Raw genomic sequence first — 16,152 nt, forward strand, 5'->3', positions numbered from 1 at the left:
CGAACTCCTGACCACAAATGATCCACGCACCCCGGCCTCCCCAAGTGCTGGGATGACAAGTGTGAGCCACCATGTCTGGCCATGTTTTGGCCTTTTTCATGCCACTTTGCTTTGACCTTTACTTCTTTCTCCTGTATGCCTAGAGACTTCATCTTAAGAGCTTGTCCTCACATCACCTCCCAGAATATGCAAACTCACAATCTCTTTACTTCTTAAAATTTTACCTTGGGGCTACCAAGCTCTGAAGATGGAAGTGAGATTTCCTCAACAGGCGCAGAACTGAGTGACCTTCACAGCATTCATAGGTGTGCAATCTCTTACCGGAGGTAGCTCAAGGACGCGTATAGCTCCCAGGGCCCCTCACAGCATTCATAGGTATGCGATCTCTAACCGGAGGTAGCTCAAGGACGCGTATAGCTCCCAGGGCCCCTCACAGCATTCATAGGTATGCGATCTCTAACCGGAGGTAGCTCAAGGACGCGTATAGCTCCCAGGGCATTACACAACACCAAAGGGAGACTGCCTGGGTGAACAGCAGGTAGACACTAGAGTTACGTGAACACTTCTGTGAACACGGGGGCCTGCTGGGCGGGGGGAAGGGGAGGGAAAGCACTGGGACACATACCTAATTCATGCGAGGCTTAAAACGTAGATGGCAGGTTGATAGGTACAGCAAACCACCGTGGCACATGTATACCTATGAAGTAGTTCTAGGAACAGTTCATCAAACACTGGAATGACTGTGAATGCCTCTCCCTGCCTGAAATGAAAGCTGTCTTCGCATGGCGTCCTACCCTCTGCCCAGTGTCTTTCCTGAATGGGAACCTCTTCAGCACACGGCCAACTTACACAAACCCTTGTCGAAACCCTCAGAACAGGCAGGAAACTGCTCATACTCCTGTAACGGCTGATGGCAGACGAGAAAACATTAATGCTAAGGAAACAGGCCAGGTGCGGTGGCTCACGTCTGTAATCCCAGCACTTTGGGAGGCCGAGGTGGGCGGATCACCTGAGGTCGGGAGTTTGAGACCAGCCTGGCCAACACAGTGAAACCCCATCTCTACTAAAAATACAAAACTAGCCAGGCGTGGCTGGGCGTGGCTGTGATCCCAGCTACTCGAGAGGCTGACACAGAAGAATCACTTGAACCCGGGAGGTGGAGGTTACGGTGAGCCGAGCCCACGCCACTGCACCCCAGCCTAGTTCAGGTAATTCTTGGCCACTGTATTTTTATACCCCCGAATATTTAAATGACCATGGATACACAACCAGGATGGGGGCTTAATAAAGAAAGGACACGGTTCTTTGCTGCATCCAGGATTTACTTATTTTTTTCTCATTTTTCTGTGACACTGTCTCATTCCATCAGCCAGGCTGAAGCACAGTGGAGCAGTCACAGCTCACTGCAGCCTCAACCTCCTGGGCTCAAGCCATCCTCCTGCCTCAGCATCCTGAGATGCTGGGACCAGAAGCATATGCCATCATACCCGGGTTTTTTTTTCCCTGTAGAAACGAGATCTTGCTGTGTTGCCCAGGCTAGTCTCAAATTCCTGGGCTCAAGTGATGCTCCTGCCTTGGCCTCCCAAAAGTGCTGGGATTACAGGCAGTGAGCCACCAAGGATCACTTGTGTTTGCAATATTTCACTCCTTTGCACCAGAATAAAACCCAGCCCCCTGGAAAGCTGACTCGGAGCCTTTGTGAGGATGTCTACGTGTGGTTTCTCGTCTGAATGCAGCCATTTCACAAACACCAGCCATTCCCCAGGCTTCAGATAAACCATTTCCCATCAGGAAAATACAGGGCCCCCTTTCGAGAGGAACCTCAATGGCTAAAACTACAATCTTCACAGCACACACAGCTTCAGCAAATAGAGAGAGATGCTGCCCAGGCGCGGTGGCTCACACCTGTAATCCCAGCACTTTGGGAGGTCAAGGCGGGCAGATCATGAAGTCAGGAGTTCAAGACCAGCCTGACCAACATGGTGAAACCCCGTCTGTACTAAAAATACAAAAATTAGCCAGCATGGTGGGGCGGTGCCTATAATCCCAGCAACTCAGGAGGCTGAGGCAGGAGAATCGCTTGAACCCGGGAGGCAGAGGTTGCAGTGAGCCGAGCTCATGCCATTGCACTCCAGCCTGGGAGACAGAACGAGATTCCATCTCAAAAAAACAAAAAAAAAAAACAAGAGCGATGCTACATTCTCAGATAATTAGTTTTACATTGAAGCTTCATTTGGGAATTGAAAGTAAGAACAGGGAAAGGACATTTTTCTTTTCTAGAGAAAATAAACAAGGACAAAGATGCATGGAAAATAATATTTTAAATGTCTCCTATTGACCTAAGTTATAAAGTCATTTTTTATGTAATAACAAAATAATTGGAGAGGGGTACCCAAGAGCGCAATAGTCTCTGAAATATCTTCTTTCATGTACACTCAGACACACAAAGACACATACATAATTTATAACTAATTTAGCAAAATGTTATGATTTGACACAACTGGACAGTGGGTACACAAATGCTGTTCAAATGATTCCCTGCATCTTTCAAATGTGTGAAATGTTTTACAATAAAACATTTTTAGAAGGCACATTGAAGTTCAAACAATTGCTACACAATGAAAAAGATAAATGGTTGTATTCAAATGCTTACGGGTATTCATTATTCATTAAGAATATTTTGAGGCAGGGCACAGGGTGGCTCACACCTATAATCCCAGCACTTTGGGAGGCTGAGGAGGGTGGATCACTCAAGGTCAGGCGTTCGAGACCAGCCTGGCCAATACGGTGAAACTCCGTCTCTACTAAAAATACAAAAATTAGATGGGCATGCTGGTGCACATCTGTAATCCCAGCTACTCGGGAGGCTGAGGCAGGAGAATCGCTTGAACCCAGAAGGCAGAGGTTGCAGCAGTGAGCCAAGATCCTGCCACTGCACTCCAGCCTGCATGACAGAACAAGACTCAGTCTCAAAAAAAAAAAAAAAAAAAGTCTCCTATTGACCCATGTTATGAAGTAATTTTTTATGTAATAGCAAACTAATTGGAAAGGGATACCCAAGACACATACATAATTTATAACTAATTAAGCAAAATGTTATGATTTGATACAACTGGATGGTGGATACACAAACGCTGTTCAAATTATTCTCTGCATCTTTCAAATGTGTGAAATGTTTTATAATGAAACATTCTTATGAGGCACATTGAAGTTTAAACAATTGCTAAACAATGAAAAAGATAAATGGTTGTCATCAAACCCTTATGGATATTTACTCATTAACAATATTTTGAGGCCGGGCACGGTGGCTCATGCCTGTAATCCCAGCACTTTGGGAGGTCAAGGAGGGCAGATCACTTGAGGTCAGGAGTTCGAGACCAGCCTGGTCAACACGTTGCAACCCCATCTCTACTAAAAATACAAAAATTAGCCAGGCGTAGTGGTGGGTGCCTGTAATCCCAGGAGGCTGAAGCAGGAGAATCACTTGAAACTGGGAGGCAGAGGTTGCAGTGAGCCAAGCTCGTGCCACTGAACTCCAGCCTGGGCAACAGAACAAGACTCTGTCTCAAAAAATAAATAACCCGGGAGGTGGAGCTTGCAGTGAGCCGAGATCGCACCGCTGCACTCCAGCCTGGGCAAAAGAACGAGACTTCGTCTCAAAAAAATAAATAAAATAACAAAAAAGAATATTTTAAAACTACGTGTTGCCTTCTGTGTAAATTAAAAGCCAATGAAAGGCTTCTGATTTTCAGGGCGTCTCATTTCTACCCTATAGAAGCAACCCTACCAAACCCCTCATTCAGGAGCCCTCATGACCCTACCAAGGGGGAAAGAGCTTCTGTTTTAAATGAATTTAGGAGCTTTGCTTCTGCGGTTGAGACTTCCCCCCAGCCAACATTCTGTGTTCAGAGACAGTGGCTAAGCTGATGTGTAAATAACACAAGAAATGTTGTGTGAAGAAATGTTGTGTGAAGATGGGTGATACCAACATTGGGATTGGAGACAGCAGGTACTGTGATTCAGGTGAAACTCTCACCACTAATTGGTAGAGAGAGAAAAAGAAAATGAGCAAATGAACTCTGATTTTGAAGAACTTCATTTGAATCAGGCTTTTCTTGATGTCTCGTGAGTCAACAAGATGCAGCTGGAGTAGATGTGTGTGTGTGGAATATTTGTGAAGGGCTAAGGGACTCTATGTATTTGGGTTTTTGTTTTTTTTGTTTTTTTTTTTGGAGACAGTGTCTCGCGCTGTCGCCCAGGCTGGAGTGCAGTGGCACGATCTCAGCTCACTGCAACCTCCACCTCCCAGGTTCAAACAATTCCCCTGCCTCAGCCTCCCGAGTAGCTGGGACTACAGGCTCGCACCACCATGCCCGGCTAATATTTTGTATTTTTAGTAGAGATGGGGTTTCACCATATTGGCCAGACTGGTCTCAAACTCCTCACCTCACTCACCTCAAGTAATCCACCCACCTCGGCCTCCCAAAGTGCTGGGATTACAGGCGTGAGCCACAGCACCCAGCCCCAGCTAATTTTTATATTTTAGTAGAGACGGGTTTTACCCTGTTGGTCAGGCTGGGCTCAAACTCCTGACGTCAAGTGATCTGCCTGCCTCAGACTTCCAAGGTGCTGGGATTACAGACGTGAGTCACTGTGCCCGGCCCAGACTGTCCTGTTGAAATGTGCACAACAGAGACCTCAAGGTTGTGTTTTTCCAGCAGGAGCTCCAGGATCATGACTGACGACAGATGCTTCCCAACCTGCTCACTCTCCAAAGAGCTTGCAAGTAGGTACAGATGAACCAAGCTCACCTTCCTAACAATGACACCTGCTAGAATGGCACACCATGAGTTTTGTCTCCAAATGCACCATTCCTCCAGTTTGAGGAGTCCCAGTTAGTCTCTTTTTTTTTTTTTTTTTTTGAAACAGTCTCGCTCTGTCTCCCAGGCTGGAGTGCCGTGGTGCAATCTTGGCTCACTGCAACCTCTGCCTCCTAGATTCAAGCGATTCTCCTGCCTCAGCCTCCTGAGTAGCTGGGATTACAGGCACCCACCACCACACCTGGCTAATTTTTGTATTTTTAGTAGAGACGGGGTTTCACCATATTGGTGAGGCTGGTCTCGAACTCCTGACCTCAGGTGATCTACCCACCTCGGCCTCCCAAAGTGCTGAGATTACAGGAGGGAGCCACTGTGCCTGGCTTTTTTTTTTGAGATGGAGTCTCGCTCTGTCTCCCAGGCTGGAGTGCAGTGGCGCCATCTTGGCTCACTGCAACCTCCGCCTCCTGGGTTCAAGAGATTCACCTGCCTCAGCCTCCCCAGTAGCTGGGATTACAGGCACCCGCCACCACGCCTGGCTAATTTTTGTATTGTTAGTAGAGACGGGGTTTCCCCATGTTGGTCAGGCAGGTCTCGAACTCCTAATCTCAGGTGATCCACTCGCCTCAGCATCCCAAAGTGCTGGGATGACAGTCTGAGCCACCGTGCCCAGCTGAGGGCTTTGTATTTTTTGGAGACACAATCAGTTCATCAGTCCACACAGCTGTGCTGCTGGGAATCTGTGAAGGTTAAGAATTCCCCACTGCCTTTGTCTTCCAGAAAACGGGTTTTCTTGCAAAAAAAAAAAAAAAAAAAAAAAACCATTCCCTTCCTCATGACTCACAGATGCTTCCAAGTCAACCTAGGACAAGGCTGGCCACATCCTCCAAATTCACATTCTTTATTTACCCCTTCAGGGATGGACTGAATTCCTCGTCTTCCTTGACCTGAACAAAATTCCTATCTAACATGATTACATTTTGGTTGGGTTTCTCTCCTTCCTATCAGGCCCCAGGATGTTGGGCCAGCCTCACCTGGAGCAAACATCAGAAGATCAAGCAACGCTTCCTTAGGACCTGCTCAAAATTGGCTATGCAGCCACAGGGTTTAGCAGCTTCTATCCACGACTGAACCCCATATCGAATGACCCCAATCACGGCTGCTCCGAGCATCACGTGCCTGTCCCTAGAAAATTGTATGATGCCTGCCCTCAAAAAGGCTCCCAGATGTCATGGCTAGGATGTGCTTCATGGTGCTATAGGCAACGTCCACCAGTGGTTGCATTAGTACCACCTCTTTCCATTATCATAGTCCCTCCTCCATTACCATACTCCCTCCTTCCATTACCATAGTTCCCCCTCCTCCCGTTACCATAGTCCCTCCTCCATTACCATAGTCCCTCCTCCATTACCATAGTCCCTCCTCCATTACCATAGTCCCTCCTCCATTACCATAGTCCCTCCTCCATTACCATAGTCCCTCCTCCATTACCATAGTCCCTCCTCCATTACCATAGTCCCTCCTCCATTACCATAGTCCCTCCTCCATTACCATAGTCCCTCCTCCATTACCATAGTCCCCAGCCTTCCGTTACCACAGACCCTCCTTCCGTTACCACAGTCCCTCCTCCTCCATTACCATAGACCCTCCTTCCGTTACCACAGTCCCTCTTCCCGTTACCATAGTCCCTCCTCCTTCCATTACCACAGACCCTCCTCTCGTTATCATAGTCCCTCCTCCATTACCATAGTCCCTCCTCCATTACCATACTCCCTCCTCCATTACCATACTCCCTCCTCCCACTACCATTGTCCCTCCTCCATTACCATAGTCCCCCGCCTTCCGTTACCACAGACCCTCCTCCTCCATTACCGTAGACCCTCCTTCCATTACCACAGTCCCTCTTCCCGTTACCACAGACCCTCCTCCCGTTACCATAGTCCCTCCTCCTTCCGTTACCACAGACCCTCCTCTCGTTATCTTAGTCCCCCCTCCTCCTCCCATTACAGTAGTCCCGCCTCCTCTTATTGCAAAAGCTCCCACCTGTGGGAATGATCTTTTCAGATGAAACTGTTGCTACCTCTGTGTGTATCTGGCGTCTCTATCACCACCGTGGGACATCCCTGCAAGGTATACCTCATGGCTACAGAGTAGCACTCTCTGCAGGAAAGTCCACATCTGCCCTGCCCCAGGCAAGTGTGCTGTCCAGAGCTGGACACTGGGCACTTGCCAGGCAGTCAGTGCAACGAGGCACTGAGTTTTCCTTTTCCCTTAATTATCACCATTTAATTTTCACGCATCACACGTGTGACCCCTGACCCCTGTTCTGGGCACCATCATCGGAGAAATTTTCTCGAGGCTCGAGTTTCTTCTTTCTTTGCTACAAACTCCCAGGGCTACTGACTAAGGTGAAAAAAACCCGCTGTTATGTAATCCATTATACAGTCAACGTATCTTTACCCGAACCAGAAAAATTCACAGTTTTAACGGTGAATCGGGTCGGGAAACATATGTTTCTAGTTTTGAGACGAAATACATGACTGATAAAACCCTTCTGTAACGTCCAAGGGAACCAGAGTGGATAGAGTTTTGCTACAGATCTCCAAGACGCACCCCACAGGTCCACGATTGACAGCGTGAGTGTGTCTATCACAGGAACCGCTGGGGGAAGGCAGGTACTTGTGTCACATTGGAACCGAATCACAAAGGAAGCATCAATTCCAGGATCCCGTTGAGTATAAAAACCCAGAACAAGAGCAAACTTAAGCAGCGAAGCCCCACAGACCCCTGGAGCGTCCAGCATGTTGGAGTTTTAGGTTTGGAAGGGAGGGGTTGGTATTTTTCTTTTTTCGAGACGGAGTTTTCCTCTTGTTGCCCAGGCTGGAGTGCAATGGCACAACCTTGCTCACTGCAAGCTCCGTCTCCCGGGTGCAAGCAATTCTCCCGCCTCAGCCTCCTGAGTGGCTGGGATGACAGGCACCTGCCACCACGCCCGGCTAATTTTTGTATTTTTAGTACAGACGGAGTTTCTCCATGTTGGCCAGGCTGGTCTGGAATCCCTGACCTCAGGTGATCCGCCCGCCTCGGCCTCCTAAAGTGCTGGGATGACAGGTGCGAGCCGCCGCGCCTGGCTCGGGGGGAATGGGGGGGAGGGTTAGTAGTTCTCGTGGCTCATAAACCGCGGCTTTCCTTTCCATCTGTATTAGTTCATTCTCACGCTGCTGATAGAGACATGCCCGAGACTGGGTAATTGATAAAGGAAAAGGGGTTTTGTGGACTCACAGCGTCTCGTGGTTGGCGAAGGCCTCCCAATCAGAGCGGAAGACAACAGCCGTATCTCACATGGCGGCAGGCAAAAGCGCTCGTGCCCCGGAACTTCCTTTTATAGCCGATCTCGTGAGACCACACTGACTATCGCGAGAACAGTATGCGGCTCACCGCTCCCATGATGCCATTTCCTCCGCCTGGCCCCGCCCGTCACAGGTGGGGATTCGATTCAATTGGAGGCGCGATGTGGGCGGGGACGCAGCCGGCCCACCGTTACAGACATTGGTGCAAGTTTGCCAGAATCCTCACACCCTTGTCAAAGGAGACCTTTCGGATCGCAGAGGGAAGCTAGGCCGTGTTCTGAAGCGAGGCTGGAATTTCAAAACCAGCTGTTCCACGAAAACACATGCCCAGATATTTCCTCTGGGGCCTCTATTCTCCCCACGGCAGGCTTAGGGGATCTCTAGACCCCCAGCTCTAATGCCTTTCCAAGCAGGAAGCCCTCTGCATCCCATGGAAACCACGGCTGCTCCAAAGAAGAGCTGAGGGGTTGCAGTGCCGCTGAACTCAGGCACCCTGGAGTTATTAATCATCAGGTTGGAGAAAAGGGGAAGGGGTTGTATCTGGAGGTGAAGCTTTCAGGGCTGACCTGCTTCAAGGGCCTGTGATACTTCAAGGGCCCCTGCGTACCTGACACGGTGCGGACAGGTCGCAACCACATAGAGTTTGCAAGCCAACAGGAAACCTAGGCAGGCTTCCTGGAGGAGGCATCATCTGGCCAGGAAATGGAGGTGGGATGTTGACAGCAGGAGATGGTGAGAAAGGAGCCCAGAAGGAGGGTTATCAAAAACAGGGCACACAGGTGAGAAAGTGCGGGAAGAAGAAGCCACAGGAAGGAAGAAAAATGGTCCATGATACTGTGACGTAAAGTAAATTCCTGTAACATCTTAGCATAGCGAGTTTGACAAAGAGTCGTGCATGGAGTGAGGACAAAAAAGACCGCTGCACCTGCACACCTGCCCTCTACTCACCTCTCCAGCGCAGGCAATGGCCTGCCAACCCCGTGTGATTAGTATTGTTCTAAAGAAATGGAGTCTCACTATGTTGCCCAGGCTGACCTCAAACTCCTGGGCTCATATGATCCTTCTGTCTCAGCCTCCAGAATCGCTGGGATTACATGGGCATGCCACCGTGCCTGGCTGATTTGGATTCTTGACAGAAGAGTTGGCTTTCAAATACCAACATGTGGTTCTGTTTCAAAACCAACAAAGACTTCTCAAAACAGACCACAGCGAGGCCAGGCTCAGGGCTGTGATCCCAGCACTTTGGGAGGCCATGGTGGGAAAATCCCTTGAGCTCAGGAGTTCAAGACCACCCGGGGCAACATAGTGAGACCCCATGCAAAAAATAAAAATAGCTGGGTGAGCGGCTGGGCACAGTGACTCATGCCTGTAATCCCAGCACTCTGGGAGGCCGAGGCGGGCAGATCATCTGAGGTCGGAAGTTCGAGGCCAGCCTGACCAACATGCAGAAACCCTGTCTCTACTAAAAACACAAAAATTACCTGGGCATGGTGGTACATGCCTGTAATCCCAGCTACTTGGCAGGCTGAGGCAGAAGAATTGCTGGAACCCAGGAGGCAGAGGTTGCAGTGAGCCGAGATCACGCCATTGCACTCTAGCCCGGGTGACAACAGTGAGACTCCATCTCAAAAAAAAAAAAAAAAAAATTAAAAACAAAGGCTTCTCAAAACAGACCACAGTGAGGCCAGGCTCAGGCCTGTAATCCCAGCACTTTGGGAAGCCGTGGTGGAAGGATCCCTTGAGCCCTGGAGTTCAAGACCACCCAGGGCAACATAGTGAGACCCTGTCTCGATAAAAAATAAAAATAGCTGGGTGTTGGTGGCATGTATGTGGAGTCTCAGCTATTTGGGAGGCTGAGGTGGGAGGATCGCTTGAGTCCAAGAGGTAGAGGCTGCAGTGAGCCACGTAGTACCACTACACTCCAGCCTGGGCAACAGAGTGAGAACCAGACTCTTAAAAACACCATAAATAAACAAAAATGAAAATAAACCATCCTGCATTCTTCAGACAACGCTGTGACTACATGGCAAGCTGGCCACCCTGTCATGGAAGGATGGAACCCATCTCAAAGGGAATTTCTGGAGTGCAGAAAGCAGCCACAGCCGGTGGGAATACTCAGCAGGTGCATTCTCAGATCTCCAGCGGGTAATGATTGCACAGCACACAAAGAGTGAGCTTCCGTTAATAAGTGAAAGTATGGTAGGCACACACACATGGTAGGCACACTTAGGTATCACGGACAGCATTGAGAAACTAAACCTTTTTCTTCTTGCAGAAAGGGCTGCGGTTTGTCATCCCTGTCTCCTCCCTTCCTCTTGCAGTTTCTATGTCGCTGGGCACATGCCGTGTGGATCCCCGTTTTCTTCCTCCTAGGGGAAAATCCTCAGCCACAGTGTTGTTTTGGTTTCCTTGTGTGTTTGCTTCTTGCTTTGTTATTCTCTCTCGAGTCAGCAAGAGAATGGCTCGGTGGGTGGGTGGGTAGGTTGGTTGGTTGGTTGGTTAGTTTGTTTTTGAGACAGTCTCACTCTGTCGCCAGGCTGGAGGGCAGTGGTGTGATCTCGGCTCACTGCAACCTAGGTTCAAGTGATTCTCCTGCGTCAGCCTCCCAAGTAGCTGGGACTGTAGGCACGTGCCCCCACACCTGGCTAATTTTGAATTTTTAGTAGAGATGGGTTTTCACCATGTTGGCCAGGCGGGTTCCACCACGTTGGCCAGGCTGGTCTCGATCTCCTGACCTCGTGATCCACCCACCTCGGCCTCCCAAAGTGCTGGAATGACAGGCTGGAGCCACTGTGCCTGGCCGGCTCTGTGGGTTTTAGCAGTGTCCCAGCATTCCCCAGACATAATATGTGCCTCTCTGTGATTTTTACTAACTCACCTGAAGTCACCAATGTTGTTGCCATGTTTTCATCAACACAGGAAGAAAAGGGGCAGTTTTCCTAGGGGCTCTTGTTGCGGTAGAAGAGCGACTTCCCACTGCCTGCATTGCAGGTGCCTTGGATTCGGGGGAAAAAGTGACTTGGCGACTGCAAGGAAGTCTTTCTTCGCTAAATCTAAATACTACAGGGTCACCGGGGCCAATTGCAGCACAGATCTGAGGCACTGAAGATTGCAGGAGTGCATGCGTGCGTGTGCACGCATGTGTGTGTGTCTGTGTGAGCATGTATGTCTACATTTGTCATAAACGAAAATACAAAAGGGAAATGTCAGAAAGCAACCAGCAAAGGAAGCCAGCATTATTGGCAACGCTGGTGTCTGTTATCCAGAGAGGATGGCATCGTCTTTCAGGTGGCCATGAAGAAAGGCTTCGAATGACATTCCCAGAACAAGCGCCTGGAGATCTCACATCCACTCTGATTCTGCCCCTAGCCTTGGGTGTCGTGGGTTTAACTGGGACCTCACCAAGATGTGTCCACCCGGAACCTAGGAATGAAAGCTCATTTGGATGTTGGATCTTTGCAGATGTCATTGCCTAAGATGAGGTTGCATTAGAGTAGTGTAAGCCGTTAATTGAATAACTGGTGTCCTTATAAGAAGAGGAACATTGGCAACCGGGTACGGTGGCTCACGCCTGTCATCCCAGCACTTTGGGAGCCCGAGGCATCTGGATCTTGAGGTCAGGAGATCGAGACCATCCTGCCCAACATGGCGAAACCCCGTCTCTACCAAAAATACAAAAATTAGCCAGGTGTGGTGGTGCACGCCTGTAGTCCCAGCTACTCAGGGGGCTGAGGCAAGAGAATCCCTTGAACCTGGGAGACAGAGGTTGCAGTGAGCCGAGATCGCACCACTGCACTCCAGCCTGGGCGATGAGCAAAAACTCCATCTCAAAAAAAAAAAAAAAAAAAAGAAGAGGAGGAACATTGGGACACAGAGCCACAGAGATGGCCATCTCTGTCTTGGCAGAGGTGGCAGTGACAAAGGCAGATACTGTATTGACTGACGCTCCTACATCAGCCATCCCCAGCCTTTCTGGCACAGGGACTAGTCTCATGGAAGACAATTTTTCCACACACAGAAAAAAACTGTCTTCATAGAAAGACAGGCACTGTGGGTATAGGGGGAAGGATCTGGGTATGATTTGGGTATATGACATTTATTGTGTACTTTATTTCTATTATGATTACATTAAATGAAATAACTCTACAACTCACTGTCATGTAGAATCAGTGGGAGCCCTGAGCTTGTTTTCCTGCAACCGGATGGTCCCATCCTGGGGATGACGGGAGACAGTGACAGATCATCAGGCATTAGATTCTCATAAGAAGCACACAACCCAGATCCCTGGCACGCCCAGTTCCCAACAGGGTTCTCAATCCTCTGAGAATCCGATGCCACCGCTGATCTGACGGGAGGCAGAGCTCAGGTGGTAATGTGTGCAATGGGAAGTGGCTGTAAACACACATGAAGCTTTGCTCGGTACCAGTCCACAGCCAGGGGGGTTGGAGTCCTCTGTTCTACAGGACAGGAAACAACCAGGATTGCTACCAAGCCAAGGAAGTCAGAAGACACAGCAGGGGATCCTCCTCTAGAGCCTCCGCAAGGGGCACAGCCCTGCCTTCATATCCAAGGACAAAATACATTTCATAATCGCAGTGTGCACAAAATACTTTATCTTTTTCTTTTTTTTTTTTTTTTTTTTTTTGAGACACAGTCTTGCTCTGTCGCTAGGGTGGAGTGTGGTGGCGTGATCTCAGCTCATTGCAACCTCCAGTTCCCGGGTTCAAGCGATTCTCCTGCCTTAGCCTCCCGAGTAGCTGGGATTACAGGTGTGTGCCACCAGGCCTGGATAATTTTTGTATTTTTAGTAGAGATGGGGTTTCACCATGTTGGCCAGGATGGTCTCAATCTCTTGACCTCGTGATCCACCCGCCTCGGCCTCCCAAAGTGCTGGGATTACAGGCGTGAGCCACCAGGCCCGGCCGCATGCACACAATACTTTAACTTATTAAATGCTTATTATTTGCGTCTGGTGCAAGAGTGACCTGCTGGAGATTTGGGAATGTACTTAGTGACTGGAAGGCTGTATTTCCACCTGGATGTGTTGGCTTTCTGTACTCCAGGAATCTCCTTTGACACGAGCTCCATCCTTGGATGACCAGGTAGTCAGCCTGCCTTGGCTGTGGACTTCTGGTGTCCAGAGCTGTCAGAGATTTGACTTCTGTTGCCTTCAGCCAGCGGGTTTATAAAATTGTGTTGCAGCAGCTCCAAGAAGCTAAAATATTGAGCCTCGCCTATTATAATGGACCCTTGAACAACACGGGCTTGAACTGAATGGTCGTCCACTTATATGTGGATTTTCTTCTGCCTCCGTCACCCGAGACACCCCCTCCTCTTCCTCCTCCTCCTCAGCCTCCTCAACGTCAAGACGACAAGGATGAAGACCTTTCTCATAAGCCAGTTCCGCTTGATGAACAGTAAAGATATTTTCTCATCCTTACGATTTTCTTAAGAAAAATCATAGCTTACTTGATGGTAAGAATATAATATAATACACTATGTATTTTTTCTCTTGTTTACTTTTTTTTTTTTTTTGAGACAGAGTTTTGCTCTTGTCACTCAGGCTGGAGTGCAGTGGTGTGATCTCGGCTCACCGCAACCTCCACCTCCCAGGTTCAAGTGATTCTCCTACCTCAGCCTCCCGAGTAGCTGGGATTACAGGTATGCATCACCACGCCCGGCTAATTTTTTGTAATTTTAGTGGAGACGGGGTGTCTACTGAGGCTGGTCACGAACTCCCAACCTCAGGTGATCCGCCTGCCTCGGCCTCCCAAAGCGTTTAGGATTACAGACGTGAGCCACCGCACCTGGCCTCTGGCTTACTTTATTGTAAGAATATTACCATATCATTTGTGTCTGGTGCACTAATTACCTGCCTCATGATCTGTCACTGTCTCCTCTCCCATTACCCCCAGATGGGACCATCCAGTGGCAGGAAGTGCTTCCAGCCAACAGCAAGCTATTAGTTAAGTTTTGGGGGAGTGAAGAGTTACACAAGGGTCTTCACGTGCCCCTAACCCTCACGTGGCTTCAGAGTCCACTGTCAAGGAATGTGTGGCAGGCAAAGAAAGAAGAAAATGAAGAAAAGAGGGAGAGGAGACCATCTATCACCAAGGCCAGTAATTCTTCCTTGTACGTGGTGAGCCTGCAAAGTCCCCGTCCTTGAGAACTGTGCCAATGACATCTGACTCCCAGTACACGGATGACGACTAATTAGTCCTCCATGGCAAACAAATGAAGGGTTAATTAATCTGAGACTGCCGGAGTTATCTGTGAATGAGGATAGCCCAGCGACTTGCCAGTCATCTTAAACAGGTCAACGGATGATCAATCACAACTGAAATTCCACCGTAAAAGACGGGTCCACTCAACTGGAATTGATTTCTAGGGATGAAGGAGCCATCTGTGGGCTGGAAGTGGAGGGGTTTAGTTTTTATTTTATTTTTATTTTTTTGATGCTGCTGTTTCTTAAAATGGGCTTTGATTTTTTTTGTGTTATTCTGTCCAGGAGAGGTCCTGAAGGACCCTGTAGGTGTGAGGGCGTCTAAAACACATTAAGGCCAGATTCCGACAGAAAGCTCTTTTGCCAAAACAAAAATGATGTGTGGTGGCATCACAGGCTTCCTTTAATCCATTGGGGCGCAGTTGTAATGGCAATGCTAATGAACACAGAGGGATATTTGCAGGAGAAAAGCAATTACAACAATTATGGGGGTAATTAACTGGCTCAACACACCCGTCATCACATCTAGCAGGACTGCCAGAATCTGAGACTCAAAAGACCCAAGGTTTTTCTTTTCTGTTGATTCCAAAATCCTGGATGGATTTCCTGCTAAAAGATTGCATTGGTCAGGAGATCGAGACCATCCTGGCTAACACGGTGAAACCCCGTCTCTACTAAAAATACAAAAAAATTAGCCCAGCCTGGTGGCGGCGCCTGTAGTCCCAGCTACTTGGGAGGCTGAGGCAGGAGAATGGCGTGAACCCGGGGGGCGGAGCTTGCAGTGAGCCGAGATCCGGCCACTGCACTCCAGCCTGGGCGACAGAGCGAGACTCCGTCTCAAAAAAAGAAAAAAAAAAAAAAAGATTGCATTGGCCGGGCCCATTCGCTCACGCCTGTAAACCCAGCACTTTGGGAGGCCAAGGTGAGCAAATCATGAGGTCAGGAGTTCAAGACCAGCCTGGCCAACATCGTGAAACCCTATCTCTACTAAAAATACAAAACTTGGCTGTGCATGGTGGCAAGTCCCCGTAATCCCAGTTACTTGGGAGGCTGAGGTAGGAGAACTGCTTGAACCAGGACCCAGGAGGCGGAGGTTGCCGTGGGCTGAGATCGTGCCACTGCACTCCAGCCTGGGCTACAGAGCAAGACTCCGTCTCAAAAACAAAAGCAAAAACAAAAAAACTGCATTTCAGGATGAGATGTCTTAAAAAAAAAAAAAAAAGTAGCTGTATTCTCTCATGGAACTATAGAACGTCAGACACGTGTGATAAGGAAGCAGTGTGTTGAAGGAATACAGGGGAAACGGTCTCCGCAGGTCCCACTGAGTCTAGCAGGGACGGTTCAGGCAAGATGTCTACTGTAATTCCCAATGTTGGGGGAGGGACCTGGTGGGAGATGACTGGATCACGGGGGCGGATTTCCCCCTTGCTGTTCTCATGATAATGAGTGAGTTCTCACGAGGTCTGAGGGTTTAAACGTGTGTGGCATTCCCTCCTTGCTCTCTCTTCGTCCATCACCGCCAGGCATTCATTCCGCGCATGTAAACTCAAAGACTCAAGGTCGCCGTGTGCTGTGGTTTCAATGTCTGTGTCCTCTCAAAATCCCCATTTTTTTGTTATTGTTTTGTTTTGCTTATGTTTTATTGTTTTGTTTTGTTTTTTGAGATGGAGTCTCACGGTGTCACCAGGCTGGAGTGCAGGGGTATGATCTCGGCTCACTGCAACCTCTGCCTCCCAGGTTCAAGCGATTCTCCTGCCTCAGC

At 48.9% G+C, this 16,152-nt stretch overlaps 1 protein-coding gene across 11 annotated transcripts in view; it reads right to left on the reverse strand.

Moving 5' to 3' along the window:
* Nucleotides 1-16,152, reverse strand: part of LOC102121273 (polyprenol dehydrogenase) — a 389,469-nt gene that overhangs the window by 207,315 nt on the left and 166,002 nt on the right. For 2 of the 11 annotated variants that reach the window (XM_074030415.1, XM_074030417.1), the window contains exon 1: nucleotides 8,100-8,177. The exons of the other annotated variants lie outside the window; for them this stretch is intronic. The gene's annotated coding sequence lies outside the window, so the exon portion shown is untranslated. Of the gene's footprint in view, nucleotides 1-8,099; nucleotides 8,178-16,152 lie in introns of those variants that run through there. 11 annotated transcript variants of the gene reach the window in all.

Source organism: Macaca fascicularis, chromosome Y (genome assembly GCF_037993035.2).
Source record: "Macaca fascicularis isolate 582-1 chromosome Y, T2T-MFA8v1.1".
Classification (NCBI taxonomy): domain Eukaryota; kingdom Metazoa; phylum Chordata; class Mammalia; order Primates; family Cercopithecidae; genus Macaca; species Macaca fascicularis.